General features: G+C 41.1%; 1 non-coding gene across 1 annotated transcript; it reads left to right on the top strand.

The window, feature by feature from the left end:
* The first annotated feature begins 845 nt into the window (after positions 1–845).
* LOC127742191 (small nucleolar RNA R71) lies at positions 846–953 on the top strand. Its single transcript, XR_008003378.1, has one exon. It is a non-coding gene; the product is annotated as a small nucleolar RNA R71 (small nucleolar RNA).
* Positions 954–15,749: the final 14,796 nt, after the last annotated feature.

Raw genomic sequence — 15,749 nt, 5'->3', positions numbered from 1 at the left:
GTTATCATTTTGCATTCTTCCTATCTCACCTTCTTTGTTTCTCCTCTTGGATTCTTCTCTGTATCACTAGGGAATCCATCAGTGGGTTTAGGAATTTGTTGAGATAAATACCCTACTTGGGACTCCAATCTCTTGATGTTTTCTCCTTGGTTCTCGATATTGGCTCGCACTTCTTCCTTAAACACTTTGTTGTCTTGGACTTCTCTGCATAAGTTTTCAAGCAGAGCTTCAATCTTTGAGAGCCTATCATCTGTTGATGATGGTGGGTTGAGATTAGGTGGTTGAGAAGGTGGGTTAGATGGATGTTGGTAATATCTCTGTGAGGTGTTTTGAAGAGTAGCATTGTTGTTGGAGTTGAGGTTGTGGCGTCTCTGATCTTGCCCTTGGTCTTGTTGGTTTCCCCATCAAAAGTTGGGGTGATTTCTCCATCCAGAGTTGTAAGTTTTGGAGTATGGATCATGGACTTGTCTAGGTGAATTTCCAACATAGTTGGCTTGCTCCCAGTCACCTTCTTCTCCTATGTTTACTCCTTCTTGAGCTGATGATGAAATGATGGCTGCTGCAACTTAGTTCTCCTCTACCTTCTTGGTAAGATCTGCTAGCTGCTTGGTGATCATCTTGTTTTGAGCTAACAATACATCCATGTGGTTCAGCTCTATTACTCCTCTGGTGTTACTTCTTTCGGAGGCATAGAAGTAGTCATTTTCAGCAACTATTTCAATGACATCTATGGCTTCTTCAATGGTTTTCTTCTTATTTAGAGAGCCTCCTGATGAATGATCCACATCCTTCTTTGACTCATAGGAAAGACCTTCATAGAAGATGTGAAGTTGAACCCACTCATTAAACATCTCTAGCGGGCATCTCCTTGTTAGGTCTTTGAATCTCTCCCATGCTTCATAAAGTGTCTCACCATCTTGTTGTCTAAAAGTTTGTACCTCAGTTCTTAGCCTATTGATCCTTTGAGGAGGGTAAAATCTTGCTAAAAACTTGTTCACCACTTCTTCCCAATTAGTTAAGCTTTCCTTTGGGAAGGATTCAAGCCATTTGGATGCCTTGTCCCTGAGTGAAAAAGGGAACAAGAGCAACCTATAGACATCTGGATGGACTCCATTGGACTTCACTGTGTCACAAATCCTCAAGAAGGTGGTTAAGTGTTGATTAGGATCTTCTTGAGCACCTCCTCCAAATGAGCAATTATTTTGCACAAGAGTGATGAGCTGGGGTTTTAGCTCGAAATTGTTGGCATGTATGGTGGGCTTCTGAATGCTGCTTCCACAATTTCCTGGATTAGGATTGATATAGGATCCTAAAACTCTCCTTTCTTGCCTAGCCCGGTTTGCATGGCCTTCTCTGACATGATTATGAGCTTCCTCTTCATGATTGTTCTCCAAATTCTCTTCCATGTTGGGTTCAAAATACTCTTCCTCTCCTTCCTCAGCACCAATAATCCTTTTCCCTCTTGCTTCCCTTCTTAGTCTCCAAAGGGTTCTTTCAGGTTCTGAATCAAAGGATGTTGAAACCCCTTCTCTTCTCCCTGTCATACAACAAACAGGAGATAAAATGAAGAAACTATTCTTGTTAAAGTAATTGTTAGCGTGAGTGATGCAAATTATCAAACAGTTAGTGGGTTAGTGAGCAGAATTGTAATCAAAGGAAGAAAGAACGAAAAAAATAAAAGAGGGAGAAGGGGGTGAGGAAGAAATTAAAGTAAACTAAAAGAAATTAATTGAATAAACTAAACAAAAAGAAAAATGCTCAATCTAGTGATCTTTAAACTTAATCATTGTTGATTCAAAATCAATCCCCGGCAACGGCGCTATAAACTTGATGCATGAAAACTTGTCTCTCAACGAATTTCCCTTCGGCAAGTATACCGAATTGTCGTTAAGTAAAACTCACAATAGAGTGCGGTCGAATCCCACAAGGATTGATTGGTCAAGCAACTTTAGTTAGAAGAATGTGCTAGTTGAGCTAAACAGAATTTAGATTGGGATGCAGAAATTTAAATGACTGGAAAGTAAATAACAGAAATTAAAGTGCAGAATCTTAAATGGGGATTTGGGGTAATGAGAAAGAAGTTAAATGGCAGAAAGTAAAGAGAATGGGTAAGATCAGAAATGGGGAAATCATTGGTTTTTGATTAAATTGCTCATGGGAAGAGATGAATTGTGGTTACTGATTATACCACATGTATTTCCAAATCAAAGTGTTGGGAGGATTACATGTCACTATATTCGCCCAAACCCCAATTTGGTCCAACATGAGAAAGCATTTCTAGCATGATCTCTTCATCCCTTTTCCAAGGCTCAAAGGAAATCCAATTATGGAGAGTTTCTTTTCCAAGACACTAACCAATTGAATTAAGATCGAAAGCTTTCTAGTAAGATCAAGAGAAAAGAAAGAAGAAGAAGAATGAAAACTATAATTGATCCATCAAATTACAACAGAGCTCCCTAACCCAATGAAAGGGGTTTAGTTGTTCATATCTCTAGAAATGAAAAATGGCAGAAAAGAAGAATCCATGCTAAAAGTGCAGAAAAGTAAATCTATAGAGAGTAGTTCCCAAAAGTGCCAAACTTCTCTATAGTTCAAAACTACTCCTATATATACTACTCCTCTTGATCTGCTAGTGAGTTTTTCAAGTCCTGGATGTGGGCTTTGGATCTTGAGTTGAAGCAGTTCTCATCTTTAGTGGGCCTAACTTGCAGAGAAATATGAATTAGGCTTTGGGTATTTAGTAAGATTTAACGTTATTGCCATTGTGGGTTCGAGAACGTTAGTGGCATTCACTTTTTCCGCTAACGTTCCAACCTTATATACCCACGTTAAATCCAACGTTAGTGGTCTTAACGTGACCACTAACGTTGCTTTCTCAAAACTTGGCTAACGTTATTGGGACTCAATTTTCCCAATAACGTTGGCTTATACCCCTTCGCAAACGTTAATGAGAATCACTTTTCCCATTAACGTTGCTTAGTTCCCCTATGTTCCTACGTTAGAGTCCACGTTAGTATAGCTAACATGACTCTTAACGTAGGTGTGATCCACCTTCGAGAGCGTTAGTGACACTCACCTTTGTCACTAACGCTCCAAATGCCACATTCTCTACGTTGGAACTCACGTTAACTAAGTTAACGTGGCTCTTAACGTAGTAGTGATGCCATCTTCCAACGTTAGTGACAAAAGTGAATGTCACTAACGTTGACTCTTTGATCTCAACTCCACGTTAACCTTCACGTTAATAGTCTTAACGTGAAAGTTAACGTAGGCAATGCTAGTTGGTCCAACGTTAGTGACAAAAGTGAGTGTCACTAACGTTGGCTTTTGTTTTCCTCTTCCACGTTAGAGTTCAAGTTAACTAAGTTAACGTGACTCTTAACGTGGATCATTGCCAAGTTCTCCAACGTTAGTGGTGTTCACTTTTTCTCTTAACGTTGGAGTTCATTTTTTTTCTACGTTAACTATCACGTTAACTTAGTTAATGTGGCAAGTAACGTGAGCTTTGGATGGCTTCGCAGGCTTTATTGGTGATCAGTTTTCTCATTAACGTTGCAAGCTTTACCATTCCATGTTAGTGTTCACGTTAACTAGGTTAACGTGAATACTAACGTGGTTCTTCCTTGCTTCCTTTGCCCTGAAAACAAGAAATTAAAGTGCATCAAAGCTCTAGCCAATGTCATGAGATTATGCATCATCAATTTATCATGCAATTCTAGCAAAATACTCATGAAATTATGCAAAGTTCACAAAAGTTGCTTGAATCAAGGTGTAAGTGTAATTTCATCCAAAACTTGCCTTATTTACTAAGAAAATACATGAAACTACCCTAAAATAGTAAAGAAAAGGTTAGTGAAACTGGCCTAGATGCCTTGGCATCAATCCTAATAGAAATCCTAATCCTAAATTCTAAGAGAGAGGAGAGAACCTCTCTCTCTGAAAACTACATCTAAAATTATGAAAAGTGTGTTATGAGTGTATGATGATGAATTAATGGATTCCCCCATTTTATAGCTTCTAATCTGTGTTTTCTGGGCTGAAATCTGGGTTAGAAATAGCCCAGAAATCGTTGATTATGAAATCTGGTTCGTACAAGTCGCGGCAAAGTGACGCGGAGGCGTCATCCATGCATTTGCATGGGTTGAGATTCGCAGATACGATACGGGCGCGTTATTCACGCGTCCGCGTTGCCTAACTTCAGGGAAGCTATGGAAAATTATATATCTTTGCAAAGCCCCGGATGTTAGCTTTCTAATGCAACTAAAACCATCTCATTTGGACCTCTGTAGCTCAAGTTATGACCGTTTTAGTGCGAGAGGGTCAGGTTGACAGCTTTGCAATTTCTTCAACTTCTTGTATTCCTTCCACGTTTGCATGCTTCCTTTCCATCCTCTGAGCCATTCCTGTCCTGTAATCCCTGAAAGCACTTAACACACATATCAAGGCATCTAATGGTAAGAAGATAGGATTAATATTAGCTAAATTAAGACCAAAGAAGTATGTTTTCAATCATAGCACAAAATCAGGAAGGAGAATGTAAACCCATGCATTTAGTATGAATAAGTGTATGAAAGATTGATAAAATCCACTCAATTAAGCACAAGATAAATCATAAAATAGTGGTTTATCACACGCCATAGTGGCATTCTTGTGTTGGCGTGCCACGCCTTCGAGCTCAAGTGGCACGCCCTTTGATTTCTCCACGTCGTTTGCCTCTGGAAACTTGAACTAGCGTGGCACGCCCTGGGTCTGGCATGCCACGCCCCTTTGTGAGTGAGTGGTTCCTCTATTTGGCGTACCACGCCACGAACTCAAGTGGCACGTCCCAATGATGCTTTGGCCTCTGAGTGACACTGGCGTGCCACGCCTGGTTGCTCAAGTGGCACGCCTAAGTGAAGAATAGTGATTGGCGTGCCACACCTTCGATACCATGTGGCATGCCCCATGTAATTGGCCTCTTCCACCCTCTCTGGAAACTTATACCAGCGTGCTATGCCTAAAGGTTGGCGTGCTATGCCCATGATCTTGTCTCACTCCAGTAAGTGGCATGCCACGCCTTGGCCTTCAAGTGGCATGCCAAAGTGACTTTTTGGAACTGGCGTGCCATGCCTTTGACACCAAGTGGCACGCCCAAGTGAGGTTGAGAGGTTGGCGTGCCACACCTTCGACTTCAAGTGGTACGCCCAGTCTTCAATAGCCTTCAGCCCCTTCTCTGGATCATTGTACCAGCGTGCCATGCCATGCTGCTCAAGTGGCACGCCCATGTATTTGTGCACTCTTCAAGCTTGGTGTGCCACGCCTGGGTCTTCAAGTGGCACGCCAAAGTGACTTTTTAGAGCTGGCGTGCCACGCCTTCGACACCAAGTGGCACGCTGTAGTGGAGGTTCCTCTTGAGGTAGTGAGTTGGCGTGCCACGCTTTCGACTTCAAGTGGCACGCCCATAGTAGTTGATGGGTCAGGCGTGCGACGCCCAACCTGGCATGCCACGCCCCTTTTGTTTCCTCCATTTTGGTCTCTAAAATTTTGTACTAGCGTGCCACGCCTAGTTCCTGGCATGCCACACCCACAAGCATGCTTGGATCTCCCTTCTGGAATTTAGTACTGGCGTGCCACACTTAGCTCCTGGCGTGCCACGCCAGTGCATTTTTGTGGCATTTGCCCCCAAGTGATATGCCAATCTCACACGCCCAACTTCTTGTTTGTCTTCTTCTTATTTTTGATGCCTTTTTCCCCTGCAATTCAGCACAACTCATCTCAAAGTAGTGTACCATAATATTCATCAAATAATGCATGAATTGTACTGATCAAATGAGATTTGTGCTCTTTTATAGTCTTCTTTATGCAAGAAAGAAGGGTAGATGATGCAAGTCATCACAACACCAAACTTAAGATTTGCTTGTCCCAAGCAAATTAATGTGAGTAACCCTTTATATCTTGAGGCCTTGGCTTCGAAAGATTGCAACACAACTAAGTGTAAAACTAGGTGCCTAACACATATATAAATGTTTTAATTGTCATCGAAAGCTCTTGGATCCTTGAGGGTTCACTCAGGTGTAGGCTTTAGGGGTCATTTCTATTGATTATCACCTTGAAGTAGTAAAGGTTGTTTTGCTTTCTTGACCACGACTCTAAGTGTTCTGTCTCAAGACAACCCTTTAATTAGACTTTCAATTAGCACTCCCAAACCAGTTGGTTTTAGGGTACTGGGTGTTGAGACACCCCTAAGAATTTACTTGCCCAGGTCTCTTCTTGACACATCTTCACCACAAGCATCTACTTGGATCATTGATTCTTTTTGAGCTTTTTAATGTTCCTTTTTCTTTTCTATCCCAGTAGTTGATGCTCAGAGCCTTGGGTCTTTATTGCTTACTACTTCTTGGTTCTATGGATATTCAAGGAACACCCCTTAGTCTTCTTTTTGTTATACCTTCTAGGACTAGTTCTCTCCATGACTCATTTTCTTTTTAGTTCATCCAAGGTTCTACATTTAGCTTTTTGTTTCTTAGTTTGTTTGATGATCCCTCTTAGCCTTGGTCTCTCTTATTATTTTTGCACAACTCACAGTAACTCTTATGGAGACAAGTTCTATTTTTATTTAAGTTGTAATGAAGACTTGAAATACATGGAATTTTCTTTCTTGAAAAAAAAAAAAGACTCATAAAGAGTTCAAACAGGAATTGAGACTAAGCATAAAACATAAACTACCCTAGCATGATTATTCAAGAAGTAAATAAAGCAAAGACTTAAACATAATTCAGAAATTAGAAAGTGTTAACCATGGGACTCAACAACCTTGAGCAGCATCATCTTCAGTTCATTGGCCCTTCCCTTTGTCCTTCTTCTTGTGAGGGGATGAGCCACCTTTATCTGGCTTGGAGGAACCTTCTTGAGCCTTGGTGTCCTTGGGCTTCCAGAATCCTACCCTCCTCATGTAATTCTTCTCATCTTCCTTATGTTTGGCTAGGATTTCCTCTTGTCTTGCACTTAGCTCTTCCATCCCTTGCATGAAGGTTGGGTAACTTGGGTTTAGAGCGGCAATGGCATTACACAAGTGATTTAGCTTTGCTTGTGTGTTGATGTCATACTGCCTCCTGGATATGGTTCTGGCATCATAGAGATGCCTGAACTCGGCTAAGTTCCTCTGTTGCCACTTGCCTTGCTCTCATATTTTGTCCAGTGCACTTCGCACCTCTCCCCAATCAAATTGTTCTTGCTGCTCCTTCCTCGTATGCTCCCAATTCTCTTGGAGTTGTTGAATGTTTTGGTTGACTTGGCTCCATTGTTGTTACTGAGCCTCCTTGAGTTGGTTGACATCCTCCCTCAAGTGGTGTAGATCTCCCCTCATTTGGTGTACATCTCCTTGCATTTGCTCCCAATTGAATCCCTCTGGAAATTGTTGATATTGGTAGTGTGGTGGTGGTTGAAGTGCTAAAAATTGAGGTTGCTCTTCTGCCTCTCCTTTTTCTTGTTGTTGTTGTGGTTCATGAGCATGGGCTCTTCGTTCTCTAGCTCTGTTGAGTGGGTGGACAGCCACCACTTTCGCCATCTTCTTGGTAGTTATGAACTTGTCTTGCTTCACAATCACCTCATCAATAATCTTTTCAACTCTAGCCTCATCACACAGCCTTTGTATAATACTAGGGAATGCCAATCTTGTGTTGTCACTGGTGCTTTTCAGCACTTTGTTGATGTTGTTGGCAATCATCTCCCCCACATTGATGTTCTCTCCTTTTATGATGCTGTAGATGAGCACAACTCTCTTCTTAGTCACCTCTGAAGTGTTGGATGTGGGGATCAGGGACCTCCTCACAAATTCTAGCCACCCTCTAGCTTGGGGGCTCAAATCTCTTCTCCTCAATTGGTTGGGTATCCCATCCTTGTCGTTTATCCGCTACACATTCATCACACATATTTCGCTCAAAATCTCTTCAAACCCAGGGTTTTGTTGCTTCATTCTCTCTTCACCATTAGCATTCTTTCTATGTTAGAGGGGCTATAGTCAATGGATTTTCCCCTCACATAGCTAATGTAGCCATATTGTTGCCCTGGTTGAGGTACCGCATTGGCATAGAACTCCCTCACCAAGCTTTCTACCACTTTTCTTGGTGGGTTACATAAGAGTGACCAACCCCTCTTTTCAATCTCAATGTTGATCTCAATGTGCTCATTCCTCCCTAGTTGGAATCTAACTTCTGGAATGATTTCCCTCTCACTCACCTAACCATAAAATTGGTTTTGGTTGAATGTGGAGAGGAACTTTTAGGTATTGAAAGAGCTTGAGGATCCAGAGGTTGGTTCCCTGGTTCTTCTTTTCTTTGAGGCTGAGCTTTTTGGTGGTGCCATTAGGTTGGGAGAGTGTGAAAAAAAGGGGTTGAAAGAAAGAAAAGGCAAAACAAGGTTTTGCTTTAACACCAAACTTAGGACTTGATTGTCCTAATCAAGAAAAAGAAAAAAAATAGGGGATAGTAGAAGATGAAAGGAGATGCAAAGGTGAGTGTTGTAGGGGTTGTTGAAGTAGGAGAGGAGATGGGGAGTGAGGCTTTTATAATGTGTGAATGATGTGGTTCGAAGGTGGGAAATAAAAGGGATTAAATGTTTTCCCACTTTGGGAAGTGGCGCCTAGCGTGGGAAGAGGCGCCAACTCTTTTCTCACTGTGTCTTCTGCGTGTGTTGAGTTTCAAAGTGCAAGTACACTTTGACTTCCTTGTTTTGTGAGTTGTTTACCATGTGAGCCCCATCTTCTCTCCTGAAATTGAAACTGAACCCATTAGTGATGATAAAATAGCCCTTTCACATTCCTTCTCATCAAGAATAAATTGGGTTGCAACTGATGGGTGTCTCTTGGGACACCAAACTTAATTCTTTGGCATCTTAATATTCATCATTGTATATTTAATGTGTTCATAAGAGTGGAACAACATCAATCTTTTCATTTTCTTTTGATTCCAAACTCCTCTGAACTCATTAAATCACGTTCATGTTCTTACCCAAAACATTAAGTGCTTTCAAATTGGGTAACTTGGGCTAATATGTTATCATTGGTGGTGGCCATACCAAACTTAATCTCTGGGCTTACTCTTCAAAATCAAACTTGTTAATTGTTTGTAAGCCTAGATTAAGTGGGTGAGAGGCCACACCAAACTTAGCACTTTAGCTAGTTCTCAGCCCATTCACTCATCATTAGTTATGCATTCATCTAGTTGCAAATCCCAAATAAAAAGAAATAAAAGAGTGTAAAGAAGATCTAACTATCAAAGATAACATCAAACTTCCTAATCTACAATTGTAAACTAGTCCTAATTACTGAAAATTAAGCTATCTAATTCACAGAATTTAAACTACATCTAAGAAAAGCAATTAAATCAAAAAGGATAAAGTGTTGGGGTGCCTCCCAACTAGCGCTTCTTTATTGTCATTAGCTTGACATTCCTTCATCTTTAGCTGAGCTTGTAGCTCACTCTCTGCTCCTCCAAGGAGCCTCCCAAGTAGTATTTGAGTCTAAGGCCATTGACAGAAAAAGTCCTCGGAGTCTTGTCTTCCATGAGCTCCACATGACCATAGGAAAACACTTTGAGTATGGTGAAAGGTCCTGACCATCGAGACTTAAGTTTTTCAGGGAAGAACTTGAGTCTTGAGTTGTAGAGTAACACATTCTGTCCTTCAGTGAACTCCCTTCTTACTATCTTTTGGTCATGCCACCTTTTTGTATTTTCTTTGTAGATTTTTGCATTCTCATATGCTTGATTTCTAAACTCTTCTAGTTCATTGAGTTGCATTAATCTCTTTTCTCCAGCAGCTTGCTCATCAAAATTCAGGCAAGCCTTGCTAAATACTAGTTGGTATGGTGACATCCCAATGGGAGTCTTGAAGGCCGTCCTGTAGGCCCATAGAGCATCGTCTAGCTTCCTAGACCAGTCCTTTGTGATGCCAGGGCATCTTGGCCAATTTCACTGACCTTTTCTTTATTGTTTTTAAGGTAGTTTCATGCATTTTCTTAGGAAATAAGCTAGTTTTGGGTAGATATTCACTTACACCTTGATTCAAGCATACATTGTGAATTTTACATGATTTCATGAGGATTTTGCATGAGTTTAATAATAAATTGTATGTTGCATTACCCATGACTTGGACTAGAACTTTGATGCACTCTATTGCTTGATTTCAGGACCAAGGGAAGCAAGGAAGAACCACTTAGTAGTCACGTTAATCTAATTAACGTTACCACTAACGTGGAATGGGAGGTAACTTGCAAAGTTAATGAGAAAAGTGATTGCCAATAACGCTCTCGAAGCCATCATTGCCCACGTTAAGAGTCACGTTAACGAAGTTAACGTGAACTCTAACGTGAAGAAGGGACTTTGAGCCAACGTTAGTGACACTTAACATTATCACTAACGTTGGCCAATGATCATAAGTGGCCACGTTAGAGTCTATGTTAACTTAGTTAACGTGGCCTCTAACGTTAAAAGGGGGAAGGAAGCCAACGTTAGTGACACTCAACATTGTCACTAACGTTGGCCTAAGGTGCAATGTACCACGTTAACTCCCACGTTAACTTGGTTAACATGGGAGCTAACGTAAGAGGCAAGGGTGGTCAACAACGTTAGTGACACCTAACATTGTCACTAACGTTGGAAGCAACCACAAAACCCCAAGTAGCCACGTTAACTTCCACGTTAACTTAGTTAACGTGGAAGGCTAACGATGATGAGTGAAAGATGAGCCAACGTTAATGACACTCAACATTGTCACTAACGTTGGGGATGGCTAAGAATGGCCACGTTAGAAGCCACGTTAACCTAGTTAACGTGGACTCTAATGTGAGACATAGGGGCACATTGGAACGTTAGTGACAATGTTAAGTGTCACTAACGTTCTCGAAGGTTGGCAAGAACACGTTAGAAGCCACGTTAACCTAGTTAACGTGGACTCTAACGTGAGACATAGGGGCACATTGGAACGTTAGTGACAATGTTAAGTGTCACTAACATTCTCGAAGGTTGGCAAGGCCACGTTAGAAGCCACGTTAACCTAGTTAACTTGGACTCTAACGTGAGGGAAAGGGGTACATTGGAACGTTAGTGACAATGTTGAATGTCACTAATGTTCTCGAACTTATACTTTCATTAAAACGAGTAACACCCCTAACGTCCTGAGCTAAAGTCTCTGCCCACTTCACACTTTCTCTTTGCAAGTAAAACCAAGCCCAAATGAAGAAGAGAACGGCTTCAAACTCAAGATCCAAAGGCCCAAGACTTGAAGAGCCAACTAGAAGCTGAGAAGATTAGTATATATAAGAGTAGCTTTAAATTATTTGGGAGTCTGGAAGTTAGAAAAGAGCACTACTCTCTGTATTTTACTCTGCTCTTCTAGTTCCATGATGTATTCTCCATCTTTGTTTTCATTTTCTAGAGCTATGAACAACTAAACCCCTTTCATTGGGTTAGGGAGCTCTGTTGTAAGTTGATGGATCAATACTAATTTTCATTATTCTTCTTCTATCTTTTCTCTTGATTTTACTTGAAAGCTTTCGATCTTCATCCCATTGGGTAGTTATCTTGGAAAAAAAGCTATCCAAACTTGGATATCTTCTGAGCCTTGAAAGAGGAAGGAAGAGATCAAGCTAGAAATGCTTTCTCATGCTGGACCAAATTGGGTTTGGATGGATATGTGACTATAATTCTCTCAATACTTGATTTGGGAAATGCATGTGGTATAATCAATGACCACACTTCATCTCTTCTCATGAGCAATTGACCAAGGAATTGGCTATTGATCAAGATTTGAGAGATTGAATTGCAAGAAATTGTAATTCAATCAATTAAGATTGCCAAGGAGATCAATGAGTGCATTGATTGAGGAAGAGATGAAAATGAACTTGATCCGGAGAATTGCAGCATCTCCTGCACCCAATGAACTCCCCAATTCTGATCTCACCCATTCTCTTTAATTTCTGCGTTTACTTTCATGAGCAAACACCCCATTCCCATTTACAATTCTGCAATTTACTTTCAGTCATTTACTTTCAGCTCTTTAATTCTAGCATTTACTTTTTCTGTTATTTACATTCCCGCCCATTTTATTTTCTGTAACTCTCAACCCAAATTCTGAATTCGCTCAACTAGAACATTCTTCTAATTAAAGTTGCTTGATCAATCAATCCCTGTGGGATTTGACCTCACTCTATTGTGGGTTTTTACTTGACGACAAATTCGGTACACTTGCCAAAGGAAATTTGTTGAGAGACAGTTTCCATCTGCATCAAGTTTATGGCGCCGTTGCCGGGGATTGATTGTGCATCAACGATGATTAAATTAGGAGATCACTAGATTGAGCATTTTTGTTTTGTTGATTTAATTTTTTGTTTTAGTTAACCTTGCCCCTTCCTCCTCTACTCTTTTGTGTTCTTTGTTATTTACCATTCAGTTTGCTAACCCACTAACAGTTTGATATATTGCATCACTCACAACTAACAGTAATTCTGACAGCAATACTATCTGCACATATTATTACTTGCTTGTACTTGTTGGTTGTATGACAGGGAGAAGAAGCGGGGCTTCAACTTCCTTCGATTCTGAACCAGAGATGACCCTCCTTAATCAAGAGGAAAGCGTGCAATCGGTGCTGAAGAGGAGGAGGAACACTTTGAACTAAATATGGAAGGCAACATGGAAAACCAACATGAAGAAGAGGCTAATAACCATGGGGGAGGAGGTAGAGCAAATCATACTGGGGAGGATAGAAGAGTGTTAAGCTCTTACATTAATCCAAACCCAGGTAACTGTGGAAGTAGCATTCAGAAGCCCACCATACATGCCAACAATTTCGAGCAAAACCTCAGCTCATCACTCTTGTGCAGAATAATTGTTCATTTGGAGGAGGTGCTCAAGAAGACCTGAATCAATACTTGACCACCTTCTTGAGGATCTGTGACACAGTGAAGTCTAATGGAGTCCACCCAGATGTCTATAGGCTGCTCTTGTTCCCTTTTTCACTCAGGGACAAGGCATCCAAATGGCTAGAATCCTTCCCAAAAGAAAGCCTGACAAATTGGGAGGAGGTAGTGAATAAGTTTTTAGCAAGGTTTTACCCCTGTCAAAGGATCAATAGGCTGAGAACTGAAGTGCAGACGTTCAGACAGCAAGATGGGGAGACACTTTATGAAGCTTGGAAAAGGTTCAAAGACCTAACATGGAGGTGTCCACCAAATATGTTCAATGAATGGGTGCAGTTGCACATCTTCTATGAAGGCTTGTCATATGAATCAAAGAAGGCAGTAGACCATTCCTCTGGAGGATCATTGAACAAGAAGAAGACCATTGAAGAAGCCATAGATGTAATAGAGACTGTAGCTGAGAATGACTACTTCTATGCTTCCGAAAGAGGGAACACTAGAGGAGTAATAGAGCTAAAGAATGTAGATGCTCTGCTGGCTCAGAACAAGCTCATTACCAAGCAGCTAGCTGACCTCACCAAGAAGATGGAGAGGAACCAAGTGACAGCAATCACCATCTCCTCAACAACTCAAGAAGGAGTTGAAGAAGAAGCAGAGGGTAACCTTAAGCAAGCCAACTACATTGGAAATTCACCTAGACAGAACCATGATCCATACTCCAAGACATACAACCCTGGATGGAGGAACCACCCAAACTTTGGGTGGGGGAATCAGCAAGATCAAAGCCAAGACCAGAGACGTTACAACTCCAACAACAATGCAGCTCATCAACAATTCACATAGAGGACATATCAACACCCCCACAACAACACTTCTCCACACCATTATCAAAACCACAACAACACCTCTCATCCTTCCACCTCTAATCCCAATTTACCATCAATTGATGACAGACTCTCTAAGCTTGAAACCTTACTTGAAGGAATATGCCAAGAGATTCAAGAAAATAAGGTGTTCAAAGAGGAGGTGCGAGCCAATATGAAGAACTAGGGAGAGACCATCAAGAAGCTGGAATTCCAAGTGGGATGCTTAGCTCAGAAGATTCCAAACCTACTGATAGCTTCCCAAGTGACACGGAGAAAAACCCAAGAGGAGAAGCAAAGAAAGTAAGATGGGAAGATTGCAAAATGGTCACTACAAGTGATCAAGAGGCTGAAGAGAAGCAAGGCAAACTCTACAAACAGCCTGAAGACAACTCAACAGAGGAGGAGGATAGAGATCACCCAGAACCAAAAATCTCACAACAAGAGTTGCTTAAGCTCTATGCACCATTTCCCCAACTGCTCAATGGTGCTGTGGGAAAGAGAATGTACTCAAGGTTCCTAGATTTGTTTGCATCTCTGCATGTGAACATACCATTCATCAAGGCCATCCAACAAATGCCTGCATTCATCAAGTATATGAAGGAACTTTTTCCCAGGAAAAGCTCACTCAAAGGAGGCCAGACTATAGTGTTGAACAAGGAATGTAGTGCCCTCATTCAACCTGAGTTGCCTGCAAAAAGAAAAGACCCATGGAGCTTTCACGTCCCCTGTGCCATAGGAGAAACAATGTTCGATAGAGCACTCTGTAATTTGGGGGCAAGCATAAACTTACTGCCATTATCCTTGGTAAAGAGGCTGCAGATCAATGAGATAATGCCCACAGATGTGGTCATCAGACTGGCTGACAAGACTCAAAAGCAAGCAATAGGAGTGGTGGAGAATGTGTTGCTAAAAGTTGGGAAATACTTTCTCCCAATAGATTTTGTCATTCTGGACATGGAAGAGAGTCACACTCACCCAATCATATTGGGAAGACTGATGAGCGGATAATTTATACGCTTTTTGGCATTGTTTTTAGGTAGTTTTTAGTAAGTTCAAGCTACTTTTAGGGATGTTTTCATTAGTTTTTATGATAAATTCACATTTCTGGACTTTACTATGAGTTTGTGTGTTTTTCTGTGATTTCAGGTAATTTCTGGCTGAAATTCAGGGACTTGAGCAAAACTTTGAAAAAGGCTGACAAAAGGACTGCTGATGTTGTTGGAATCTGACCTCCCTGCACTCGAAATGGATTTTTTGGAGCTACAGAACGTCAAATGGCGCGCTCTCAACGGCGTTGGAAAGTAGACATTCAGAGCTTTCCAGCAATATATAATAGTCCATACTTTATTCGGGAATTGACGACGTAAAGTGGCGCTCAACGCCAAGTACATGCTGTTGTCTGGAGTTAAACGCCAGAAACACGTCACAACCCGGAGTCGAACGCCAGAAACACGCTATAACTCGGCGTTCATCTCCAAGAGAAGCCTCAGCTCGTGGATAGATCAAGCTCAGCCTAAACATACACCAAGTAGGCCCCAGAAGTGGATTTATGCATCAATTACTTACTCATGTAAACCCGAGTAGCTAGTCTAGTATAAATAGGATAATTTACTATTGTATTAGACATCTTTGGTCTCAGTTTTATTTTATTCTTCATCTTAGGAGGCTATTGATCACATTTTGGGGGGCTGGCCATTCGGCCATGCCTGAACCTTTCACTTATATATTTTCAACGGTGGAGTTTCTACACACCATAGATTAAGGGTGTGGAACTCTGATGTACCTCAAGTTTTAATGCAATTACTACTGTTTCTATTCAATTCTCTTTATTCCTATTCTAAGATATTCGTTGCACTTCAACTTGATGAATGTGATGATCCGTGACACTCATCATCATTCTCACCTATGAATGCACGTGATTGACAACCACTTCCGTTCTACTTTAGGCCGGGCGTATATCTCTTAGATTCCCCAAACAGAATCTTCGT

The sequence above is a fragment of the Arachis duranensis genome, chromosome 9 (genome assembly GCF_000817695.3).
Source record: "Arachis duranensis cultivar V14167 chromosome 9, aradu.V14167.gnm2.J7QH, whole genome shotgun sequence".
NCBI lineage: Eukaryota > Viridiplantae > Streptophyta > Magnoliopsida > Fabales > Fabaceae > Arachis > Arachis duranensis.
Note: the sequence above shows the minus strand (reverse complement) of the source record. Positions and strands in the feature narration are given on the sequence as shown.